This window comes from Saccoglossus kowalevskii, chromosome 12, assembly GCF_978046115.1.
Source record: "Saccoglossus kowalevskii chromosome 12, keSacKowa6.1, whole genome shotgun sequence".
Classification (NCBI taxonomy): domain Eukaryota; kingdom Metazoa; phylum Hemichordata; class Enteropneusta; family Harrimaniidae; genus Saccoglossus; species Saccoglossus kowalevskii.
In genome coordinates, this window is record NC_140652.1 from 2,925,794 (window position 1) to 2,939,198 (window position 13,405).

Sequence of the window (13,405 nt, forward strand, 5' to 3'; positions counted from 1 at the left end):
TCCAGTCGGGCGGCACATACCCCATCTTAGCCAGCCAAGAACCATTTATTCGGCCGAAACCTCAACATTAACTGTTCGTGGGCCGGTTATGAATGGCCGGCTTTAGCGAAACAGTGCGATTCGGACGATGCACATACCCGTATTGCACTTCTATGGAATTACCCCCCCCCCCCCGGGTAAATCACCAGGCACGCGATATTGTGCACTAACACAACGCTATTATTTATACCACATTTTCCAATCATGAAATCACCACCACATCCCACACCCCAGGAAAACCCCAACTGATCGTTGTCGGTGGGGGTGGTGGGATCGATCGTCATAGGGCCAAGCCAGCCGTATACGTACCCACTTGCAAATAGAATATTCCGCGCAAAGGGGTCTGGGTAAACAAGGTTAACAAACGCTGTGTTTCGGTGAGTAGCTTATTATATTGATGTCTATTTTACCCTGTGTCTATCTAGTATATTCCTTTTATATTTGCACAGGACACGATCCATATTTACGAAGCGATTTCTGTCCATTAGCCAGTCATTTTACATAAGTGTATTTACAATAATATATTGGTTTTCCAATCACAAATCCCATCACCCGCTTTTGTGGACGTGACGCCATTTTGTTTCCGCGTTTGTTTGGAACCACATGTCCAGTAGTGTATTTGTACGATGTGGGCGATGGAGTTTTCCCTCCGAAAATCTGTCCGGCAACGGTCTGAGTATTTGTGTCGCGTGGTCACATGAATTTCTAATCGGCATCGGTTTTATTCATTGGAATAATAAATTAAATGTTACTAGAATTTGGTGTAAATTGAGTTTATTTAAAAAGTAAGTAATAGTCTTTATTGAAGTCGTATCCTAAAAATGGACATAGATCTAAGTACAATAAAGCATGGTTGTCATTCCATGTTAGAAACATTCAGAATAAAAAAGAAGATACATTAGTATAAAAAAACTAAACTAAACAACAAACTTGCCAGAAAGTGGGTTAGAAATGCAAATTCATAAAGTAAATGTTGGGATTATTTATTTCGATATCTGTGAGGCAGCTGTTTTTTTAATTTGCTTTCTTTTAGGTTGAAACATTCGTATATGTATTTTGCTAGACATTTTAGCATGACAGTATTCTTTGTGCCTAGTATGTTGTTAAAGCTTGTATCAGTGTTTCCCTCAGAACACTGTCTAATTGTGTTGAGAAAGATCTGTCTTTCACTATTGTATAACTGACATTTTAACAGAAAGTGCTCTTCATCTTCAATATCATTTGTATCGCATACAGGACAGCTTTTTTCAGTAATATTAATTTTATGGTATCTGCCCATTTCAATTTGTAAAACATGTGCACTTAATCTTAGTTTGGTCATTGATGATCTGTGTAGTGGGTTATTTACTGTCAGCAGATAATTTTCAAGTCCAAATTCAGTTTTTAATTTTCTATAAGTACATAGTTTATTTCTGTGGTTAATACCTTTATTGTCATTGTTTAGAGAATCCCTACTGTTTATTTTGAAGTTTGTTTCAAGTGCTGTAGTAATATTATTTATTAGGTATTTGTTCTCATTAATCTTTCCATTTTCCCACTCATGTTCCATATTAAGGTCTTTGAGAATTGAGTTGTGAGTGAATCTTTCGTTTAACGTACAGCAAGCTATATTCAAAATCGTGTAGATCCACTGTTAACATCGTAGTTGGGTGTGAAAAGTTGGATTGACCCCAACAAGAAATCAGAATAATTTTGTAAAACAAACATAAAGGACAACTGTTGTGTCATGTTCTGTCTATTTTGTGTCCCACTAAACAACTAGCCCGGGTACTACCGGGAAGTAAATTATGTCCTAAAAGTGACCTGTAAGTGGTGGAGTTTGTAAAAAACATGTACAGTTCATTAAATACACGATGTACAGCAAAAAAATATGTATTTGTAGAAGATCGTTGACACGAATGGCAATAACCTTCCGGTTGATCGACTGTGCCCGATCCAATCGACAAACTTACATGTCAAAGAAAACTGTTAAATACATGCCTTGTGGTTAGAAACGTTCATAAATCATTGGATGCATGGTATACGGCAAAAACAGAATATATTTTAGTGTTATTTCGTGTCCCGGTAGGCATCAGGCAGTCTCTGTAGTTGTTTAGGGAGTACGGTCTATTTTGCCAATCAGCAATGGATCTTTAATTAAATGGGTAGTCAATAGTGTAGAATAATCAGTGTTCTCCACAACCCAAAATAGCTGGTCGGTCTAACTAGCATAAATTTGCATATTGATTTGCATATCATTTACATACAACATTCTAGCATTTATGTCATGAACTGCAATACAGTTATTTACTGTTCTTTTTTTAATTTAATTGAAACATGTTACAGTCTTTTGAGATACAGATAGATTGGTCAATATCAATATTTATGAAATGCAAAGTTTGAAATTGGTGATTTATACGTTTTCAAAATATTCTGCGTTCATGAAATGCAATTCGAGTAACGAAGAGCAAGTACAAAACATAATTGAGTTATGATGTAGAAAATATACGAGGTGATTTGTCCGCTAAGCCAAAACGGACGGTTTGTCAAAATAAAACCCATATTTTTTATTTGTGGCATCAGCACTCGCCCGTGCCGGCGGACGGTGCGATACATTTACGTTGTTTTGGAATTCAAGAAAAAATGCTAGCAGTCAGCAAAATAAAAGAATCTGCTATGTTCTCGAAAGATGATTCGGCATAAAAAAATCGATAAATTGAAAAAAGTAAGTGGAAAAGATAACTAAAATATGTATTCAATTACAAATACTCGGGGTAAACTAATCCGGCAGCCATGTTTGATGTTTTTTACCGCTTTCCAAATTCAGTACACGAACACCCAGAATGCGCTGTACCCCTATGCAACTTACATACTAAATCGTTACAGCGCCAACAGCGGTGGGTGACCGACCGACGGTCGCTGAATGGGGTAGGCCAAAAGGTCATCAGTTTGCCTTCTACATGCTGTTTTCACGATGAAAATCGAGCGAACGTTGTAAATACGACTAGAATTTTTTTTTTCAAGTTTACATGCAATCTGCTAATATATTTGTTTATTTTCTGTGCATATACATTTCGTTTGTATTTACTTCCATCTTTCGTGATCGGAAGACGATTATTAAAAATACAGTTGTAAATTGAAACCACTGTAATTGCGTAAGTGGCAACAATGTCGGGCGACAATGAATTCAGGCGATTGACACATTGCCATGAATACACTTGATAACTGCTTGCAGACTTCCAGTGGTCATTGTTTATGTCCGGACTCTTGAAACAATAGCAAAATAAAGGGTTGGGCAACTACTCTTTAGGCTTGGGAAGAACAATTCAAGCTTTTTACAAATAATTTCAGCTGGATGTACGTTGGTGGGCGGGTGTTGAGAGTAACTAGGCGGTCGTAAAACTTGCCCACCTAAAACCCCTAGTGGAGAACACTGATAATTATTCATTAATGATTATAAAATTCACTAAATTGTAAAAAGACTGGAACTTTTACTCTTAAATTTAATAATGTCAAATCTTGTGATAATTGAAATACATGTACCATATATGTGAATACAGATTTGCATTGTGTGATCCTGGCAATGCATTTTGTTTTATCGTAATGATAGGCCAGAACAAGAGAGTGCACAGAAACCAAAAATCACACTTATTGGATACTCAATCATTAAGATACAACTTCTTTTTACTATGGACACTTGTACACCTTGTCTCATATTGTGGTGACAAAGCAAATTTACGTTGATCAGTGAGGGAGGTTGAAATGAAGTACGTCTTTAAGAATATTTTATAGGGCTTAGTGTTCTCTCCAGGCCTCTTAAAGAGTATCGGGTTTGATACTGTTCTTTCTTTCCACAATACTGTTTCCCTCAAGCTGGGCTGTTTCCGATTTGTTTCGATGAACGTTTTGTCTTATGTGGGCCATTGTTTTGCAAGGATTAATAAGTAATTAGGGTCAGACAAAGCTGTTTTAGGTGGCTGAACAGAACATGTGAAATGATCGATTCTAAACTATTATCTGGATACTAGTATTCAACGGCGAGTCTGCAGATACTTCAGCCGACTTTCAAGCATGAATACATGTATAGATGGAAAACCGCATCGAAAACTCCATTGATTTAATGAATTTGTTTTTAAACATTTTATTTTGTTAATTTATAATTATGATGATAGCCATGATTTAATAATAAAAGTTAACCTGAAACTTCATTACATAAATGTGATGTACAAAGTATATGTGAATTCATACCCTAGTCCCTGCATGGTTAGCATAACAATAGATATGGTAATTGCACTTAAATTTGCATATTCTTTCTTATTATATTGTTATGTAAATTATCCGAACTGTTAAAACTAATCCTGGGGAAACACTCGGCTTACCATCAGGTTAGAATAAATGTAACTTGTTAAATAGTATTCCTGTACTATTCACAACATTGCAAAATTAATATTTTTCTCAAAGTTCTAAACATGCAGAGATTTGCGACTGTGGAGCCGTAGAGCGTCCATCAGTATTTTTTAACTACATGACTGTCCAGCACACAATTTTTTAAAGTGAATTCCCCAAAATATCACACAATTCAGTATTACAAACCTTACAAATCTACACTGAGAATTTAGAAACAAGTGAGCAAAGACCAGTAGGTTTGCATTGAGCCCCAAGATCAAATGTTTTATTTTCTAAATGTTGTGGTAGAACACTTCTCGCGGGAAGACTCGATATGGCTTATTTAATTTATTACCATGGCAATACCATAATAATAATATCTTTTAGTGTCTATTCTATTTACTGTAATGCATGTTTGGCATCTCATTTATCTTTGTTACGAGTCAGTTGATGTCTTTGTACTGCCTTCTTATATGTTTTGTTACGAGTCAGTTGATACAGTACACTGTGCACACAAGGTTCCAATTTTCTCGCCAGTGGCGAAACCATGGTGAGGCCATGTCTCGCCAGTGGCGTACCAGTGGCGAGGCTGTTGGAAGGCTCGCTCTCAAAGAAGCGAGCCCAAGGTCGAGCTCGGCGTGATTAGTCAGATACGGCGTACCTTATTATACTCGGCGCGATCACGGGCGCGACCGATGTTTTTTTCACCACAACAGAAAACATAGTTTCAGTTCTCTTACATTGTTGTTTATGAATGTAGATTAAATAACGGATAAATTGCGTAATGTGTTGCAAATAGCGTGGCCAGTGGTAAATTTAACATTGAAATTTGTGCGTGTTTGTTGATTTGTGAGTTGGAATCGGTTACTGAAAAAGTTAACCGGGGATTGAATTGTTGTGTACCCTGTCCTGTTCTGCTTGTCTTGTCTTGCGTACAAGTAGTGTTGTAGTTGCTAAATTAAAACTCGATGGCATCCCGATTTCCTAATATGAAATCGACGATTTGCGAGTCTGAATTTGATGCGTGAATCGACCAGGGTTCACCGTAAGATAACAAACGTCACTCCGAATCACCCAACCCCGATCTTGTAAAACGGTTCTCATTACACAACATAATGATCGTCACTAACCTTTTTACTCGCCTAAATTCCAACTGTAACTCACTATAATTATACTCAAGGCATTTGCGACGTTTAAAGAGGTAAAATGCCACGACAAAGTAAAATTGTTCATTTAAATTACGTGGTGGCATCACGTAGGCACGATGTACGTTTTCTTCAAAGTTCAGTCAGAGGTCAATGAAACCACATGGTCGGCACCTAACGTCACAGAAATTATGCAAGACGTTTTCAAATTAAAAATCCCTGTCGAATTATTAAATGGTGTCTCGAAAAGGGATTTTTTATTTGATGCCCGCTTAGCACTAATTGTAAGTTGTGCTTTGAAAATCAGAAGGTCGCAATTGTTTATGTCGTTCGCACGGGAGATGGAAAATAATGGCGCGTTTGTTGCTCTTGCATTTATATGGTAGTATTACTACAATTGGCATACTTGTTTTCAGCTTTCAATCTAAATGGATACAGAAAGCCCCAGTAACGTACTAGTACATGTATATATATTTTAGAGTCGTCAAGGTTAAAGCTTGGCACGCTCACATATAAAATATTTATTTTTCTGAAAAAATAAATAAATTACACAATTATTACTGTGCTAGGACGCTGTTTATTCACGCACGGTAACTAAAAAAGATTCACGCTTCCTATTAGTTCAGTGGATGCGTCTCAGCAGTTGTATCCATGCGTCGCGTTTTAAAAAGTAACGTACTGAATTCAAACTAAAGGTCACATGTTGGAAAATAATAATAGTTTGCCATGGAGGTATTTATGTTAGAGCTGTGGTTAGTCACAGTCCGTCAACAAGGGAGGGACTGTGGTTTAGCGTTAATCCGATGACACTAAACATACACTATTTTTGTTAAAAGACGCTAATGATTTGAAAAACACTTGTAGGGTAATCGAAAAATAAGAAGAAATTGCAAACAAATTTGAAAAAAGACGAGCTCTAGTTTAGTAAAATCGGCAGATGAAAACCCCAAAATGAACCGTTTCCAAAGTGATAGCGTGACCTTGCATCGGACATATTGATATGTAAACGACTAATTTGTGAAACAAACAGGAGCAGATAAGATAAACAAAAAAGGACCAACGATTTCAAACAATGTATTCCCACCTCTAATTTATTTAAAACGTCACGTGTAAAACCGTGTTTGTCGTAGCAGGCCGTCAAAAAATGGTAACCCCCATTAGTATGCACGGGTGAATTGTTTTTACTTTACAATAATTTTGTCAAGCACGAACGTCGTCAGATTCGTTTTTTTTGTTGTTGCCTAAAGTCTCTTGGCCAATCAAAAATAAATAATTCACGCAACGGTGAGATGATTAACATAGGTCACCCGTTTGGCCCCAAAGACACACTTATGTTCATCAAATTGACCTAGGAATGATTTCCAGACAGTTTCGGATTCAAATAGAAAATATTATTATTTTGGATGACAGTTGTTTTATTTTTGCGAAAAACGGGTGAAAAATATGATGTTTGTATGTGTGCCTGGTTAACCATTCCCGGTCTGAGGTGATTTCCAGACAGTTTGAAAGTTTCGGGAAAATGTTTTTTTTTTTTTGAAAAGTTTGTTTGCCAAACTGAAACATGCCAACGGTCGTGATAATACTATGAACAGCAGATGTTTTATTTTTTAGCTCCGCTGTCGACTTTGTCGAGCGGAGCTTATCATATGAGTGATTGTCCGTCGTCGTCCGTGTCAATGTTTTACTTTTTCGACTTCTTCTTGAAAACTACAAGCCTGAATGCTTTGATACTTGGTGTATATGTACCTTGGGTAGACCTCTCCCAGATTTGTTCATTTTCTAATGATATCTTCTGTTCTTTAATTGCCATGTGCATTGCTAACAGCGGAGCTATCTCAGCCGACAGGCTGCTTGTTTTAAAAAACGGGGAAGAACTGTTTTCCTGTCAATAATAAAAATTGGGGCAAGTTTACACAGAGCGACATTTCTTAACATACAGCCGCCTGCTATAAACGTAAACGTCGCAGTGAGACTGCCAAAAAGACCGGTACAAATGGTCTCTTGTAATAACTTATTCACTGCCTGAGAGCGTCTCAGTACCAAGGTCGACATGGCCATAAAAGAAAGTAAATTTAAACATTTGTAGTTCCCTCTGCTGCAGTTACAGTTAAAGCATATACGGGGTTCTTGCTGTTTGGTCTCGCCACTACGTCGACGGCGTGTAGATAGTGGGCGACCAGCCATACGAACTGGACGAGACGTTGACCACAACCAGAGTGAAGAAAAAAAGGTTCTCTGCTGCTGAATTAATGGCTACACTGATTTATTCTCGGTAGCCAAGAAACAAGAGTATTTTTCTGAAAGCTTTTCGCCACTGCTGTTAAAACGTCCTCTCGATAATATTGGATACCAATACGGTATTAAATAACTCATATACTTTGCGTGCACAAACCAAATGGTCCCTATCAGAACCAACACATCATCCAGAATAACAACTATAGTAAAACAGTTTTTTGCAATAACTCAGTACACATGAAACATTTGTTATGCTCCACGCTGGTCGTGATGATATTTCTGTACTTCATTCAATCACATTTTTTTATTGAAATAAAGTTACACCATGGTCTCACACAGGCACACATATTATTCACGTCGGAAACTCTGACACAACTGGCGTTTAAATTCTAAGTGACACTGATCAGTCCCTCGTCCAAGCAGAAGCCCGCATTTCACGATGTGCCGAATCTACAAGTGAATTGCATGTTACACCAATGGTTAGTACACCGCATATGAAAACACGCAAATGGGTTTGAAAAGAATAAAAACAAGATGCGCGCTGACATACATTAAACATGTCCCTGTGTAATACACAACACTGATAACCAACATACAAATGTATGTGCAAAAGTACATATTCAGTGGACATCAGAGTCACTAAGGTTCAAAGGGTGATGTGTAAATGTGAGGTGCGCCCTGGTGGCGCGCCGATAGACGCGCCCAGTAACATCATCGAGCCCGTGTACGTAAAAAGGCATGACATTTTATAACATTGACATACAACGTGCATAAGATTGCCTCACTTGTCAGGAGTTTGTTTCACTCACGTCAGTGTATGAAACTGGCTATAAATTAATTACAAAATAAAATACAGAATACATTGTTATTGTTAAACTAGACTAGCTCATTTTATCGATGATTTTCGCCGTGAGAAAAGACCAATGACAGCTCAGCTTATTTTCTGATAGTCCTATCGTATACATCATCACCTTCCTTCCATTTTTGTCTTTGTTTTCATTTGCGGAGGCTTAATCCCATGAAAACGGTTGTCATCATACCAATTTTCCAGACACTCAAGTATACACACAAAATAGTCATAGTTATGTATTGATCGGCCACCGCAGTGTCACAGGATTTTACGATACATATCAGGTACCGTCACCAATATCATCTATGTACACATTATACTGTGTCATTTAAAATTAGCTACTTATTATATTGCAAGACAAGCCTTCATAAAAATAGGCCAGGTTACGATCAGAATAACTCACGAACATTGCAGCGTTGAGATTTGAGGTTCTGTCCAAACATACTAAATAACACCTACATGACATTATAAAGAATGCAATCCACATCAACGCAAATTATAATACTATCACAATGTACACGTTTTACTTGTTAGTACATTTTGACTGAAGCAATGAAATTATATAAAATTTATATTAAATGGTAAGCAGTATATTACGTACCGTAAAAACCCTCAAATAAGAGCCACTTTGTAACACTTTCATTTCTGGGTGGTGCTTATTTGAGGTAACATTTTGACAACTTTGTAGCCAGTGGCTCTTAAACCAGGGTGATCAAACTTTTTTATTGTGAAATGGGGAAGGGATAGGCAAACACACACACAACCAAAACAGACAAATAATTATTAATGATGTATCATTGCAATTAATTTATTCTGTAAAAATACTGTTATGGGAATAACAAATGTCAAATAAATAAGAACGGCTGCTCGCTGACCGTGCTGCTTAGCGTACACGACGATTCGACGTTTCACCGACAATGTGTAGCGATGCCTGAAGTCATGTTTCACTGACAATGCGTAGCGATGCCTGAAGTCGGATTTGGTAGCACTCTCAGGGTCTGACCCACACTTGTACTTCCGTTGTACAATTGTTTACCAAGTCTGGTACGGCAAACTCCAATTTTTTTTCTTGAAAACTGGGAATAACTTGCGTGGCTGTGGCTGGCGTGGTGGTTGATTTGGTGACGATATAAAATAGTTTCGATAGAATTTATCTGACCAGCAGCGACAGGAGCATGGAACGAATGAAAAAAATGATGCCCAATCATTTGTATTTATGGCAAAAACAATAAAGAAAACGCGTTTTTCTATAGATTTTTACAGCTTGGGTACTTGGGCATTGTTTTAATTGCGCTAGACGTCTGAAAGTACAGCTTTGGTTTATATATTTCCTGTTTCATAATCAAGCCAGCTTATAATGATATGTTAATGATATTCACGTACTTCACTGTCCAGGCAAACTATAGCCCCACCCCTATATAACCAAATACGAAACGATACCGAGAAAGTAACAATTACATGTATTAAAAATAATTTCCTGTGACCAATCGGAGAGACGAAATCATTTACGAAAGCCCAGGCCTGTTACAAGGCATTTTCTAATTGGTACAAGTCCAGATTATTTTCAATTCTCACAAATAGCTAATTTAAATATTTGGGTCAGGCGGGTCACGTCGACTTTGCTTTGCTGTAAGACAAGTTGATCGCGCAAGTTTGTGGAACTAATCCATTCGACTTCAATTTTGATTATTTTCGGCAAGAGAGTCCTCTCCAAACTAATGCCAGTTATTTTGTCACTTCCCTGAACATTTTTCTCGAATCACCCCAAAACGAACGTCTCAAATGAAATGCCAAAAATAACCCAAAACCACGATCAGCGAGAGTGGGCTGCGTAATCATTACATTCTCACAGTCGGAGCTAAGTCACGATCCCTCAAACGTTGCCAAGACCGGATTAACACCTCTGTTCCCCCCCCCCCCACGCTAACCAAATTTCCCCCACGCTCAGGAATAAATCTTTTGTTTTCTATTGACTTCCTGTTCCGGTCCATCTGTGAGAAAGTATTTTCGATACCTCCGATTTTCCGATAAAGGCGTTCTAAAATCGTGACGTTTTTTACTTGGTTATAAAGACAACATTGGCAATGAATATCTCAACGTGTCCTTCGGTGTTTCGGCAAAAAACATAGTTACTACTAAATAGTTTGTGAATTGGTCGATTGTGTGTCAGAAATTTAAAATAGACAAGTTGACAGTCACATTCACGCTCTCAGTGTATTTCTTTCGTCTGTCATTCTTCCGTTTTCAATTATACTGGACATCAGGCAAGCTATGGGGATAATCTTTATTTGTCTCACACCTTCTGTGGGGCAATAAACAATGCAGGGTGGAAGTGAGGCACGACAAGCTTGTGTCTGCCTGATTGTAAACAACCGGGCGGCTGGCGCTTATTTCTGGTTTCTTATTGACAAAACCACTCAACTCTTGGTGGCTCTTAATGGAGGGTCAAATGTAACAAATTTTCACTGAGTGGCTCTTAATTGAGGGTGGCGCTTATTTGCGGATTTTTACGGTATACAATTAATGTAAAATATATGCAATGTAGTATTGTATTGTATGCGGATGCGGTGCATTCTTGATTTCAGGTATCTTTCGTAAACATCTTTCCTGTATTTTTGCTTGGCTTAATTAGTATATGTATTCTTCGAAATTGTACAGGTCGTGGAGTACAAATGTAGATAGAAAACTGGGACGATATGCACCTAGTCTGAACACTACAATGAAAACTTAGTAACCAATACTGTTAGTCAATATTTGTACTATACTGTACTATAAGTAGAAATTGAAGGCTTGCATGATGTTACGTAACTGTCGCTACACTAGAGTAAACTACACATTACAAGATATCTGTTCTTCCTATCATGGAAGTCGGTCCTACTTTCCTCCATTCCATTTATTGGTAAATTGGTAATGATAGTATATTTTACCGAAAACATATTCAGCAACGTGGTAGTATGTAATACTAAATATGACATGTCAAATAATAATTCGTGTGTAACTCATCTCCCCTATACATCCGTTCCACTCACATTTGCAAATTTAAGAAGGCAAATTAAAAGCCCGTCTAGCCAATAATAATAACATAAAAAATCACGGGAAAACGTCGCAATCAGTCTCCAATAATAGAATTACACGGCAAAATATCCGTTGTTAATCGAAGGGAAGCACCGTGACCGACCGAGAATCGCTTGAGTAAAATGCATGCACTACGCAACAAAACAGATGTTTAGTACAAAGTAACAACAGAGTTACGTAAATCCATACGTACTATTGGCTAGCGGTGCCCTAAAAAGTCGACGTCATGGCAACCAGCTAGACAGCTTTTCATTTTTCTTTTGTTGCGTCTAGGTCTCGGCGACACTTACTGCATTGGCATTTTAATTAAAAAAATCTTACCGAAGTTCGCGTGAACACAGGACAGAGAGAACTTGACGGTTATGTCTTAGTTAAAGTGCCTGTGCAATGCCCACCCACACGCTTCCCATTTTAGATCTGTGCCTCACTGAAGTGGGCAATTATTGATTTTTTTGCTGAAAATGATTACTCGTATCCAAGTAAATTTGAGATATTTCCCGTGCTGTAGCCACGCCCACCTATCCTGGAACGGTAGACTGTTTCCGGATTTCCGACTCTCGCCGAAAGTGCGCCACCAAATGCAAAAATATGAGAGGAAGCCATACCCCTGGGCCGTACTTTTATATCACTGTGTCATTCAACGTACAACTGTACTTTTAAACGATATACATTCTTTAATCGGCATTTCTTTTGTCTATTTTATTTTATTTTTGAGAGAGCGAATTTTTAGAAGTTGTTTTCACAACAAACTGTTATGATGGTTAAACGTTGTGTTGTGGGCGGTTGCAGTAATGCGTATAGTCATAGTGTAAGTATTTCCACGTTTCCAATCGATCCGAAGGTGCGAAATCGGTGGACGAAAGCCGTGAAAATAACGAGAAAAGGTTGGGGTGGACTTCCTTGTAACAGCGTCATATGCAGTGTCCACTTCACCTCAGATTCTTTTTTTTTTTTTTTGAAAAACTGTCCTTGTCCATGACAAAACAACTAGGTTTTAACGAGAAACGCTGACAATACAAAACGTTTTTGAAAAAATAGATTCCAAACCAGCCCATGATCACGGAGACCGATTTCAGAAGGAAGAGACGTCGAGTATGTGTTTCAAATGATTTGATTTTTTTGCAATCCTGATTATCGCTTTATAGAGACCACCCGTGTTATGTAAAAAGGTAGCAGTAATTTTGATAATGACACGAAAACGAAGCGTCGGACAAACAGGAAATTACACAGCCCTCAGGCTGTTTTCATTTTTGCAGGCTAAAAGTGTCTGAATTGTTCGGTTATTGGTGTTGAATGTCAAATTCACACCTTTGTTGCCTTTACTTGCAGCTTGATCGGCGTAATAATTTACGGAATAAGAATCCGGGCTTGAGCTGTCAATGTATTTTTTTAATATGATGTCATAATCATGAAAATCACGCTAAATCCACTCTGAATTTGTCTGTATGTGAGTCGCTCTCAATAATTTTTGTTATCCAATTAAACGCTGCCATTCACGCACTTGTCCCCCTCATGACCCGAAGCGTTCACCCATTACAACGCGGCAGTCATTTATTCAGTAACTGTGTTTTGTCGTTTTTTTAAGAATTATTTCTCTATTTTATAAATCAATAGTGTCTAGTAACCTGCTAAATAAGACGATTCAGCCGTCAAATTCGATTTTGTCCAATGCTGGAGTCCAGCGACAGTGTACAAA

At 37.9% G+C, this 13,405-nt stretch overlaps 1 protein-coding gene across 2 annotated transcripts in view; it reads left to right on the plus strand.

Moving 5' to 3' along the window:
* The first annotated feature begins 343 nt into the window (after window positions 1-343).
* The window catches only part of LOC146735424 (uncharacterized), a 37,119-nt gene continuing 24,057 nt past the window's right edge, over window positions 344-13,405 (plus strand). For both annotated transcript variants that reach the window (XM_085506344.1, XM_085506345.1), the window contains exon 1: window positions 344-416. The gene's annotated coding sequence lies outside the window, so the exon portion shown is untranslated. The remainder of the gene's footprint in view (window positions 417-13,405) is intronic.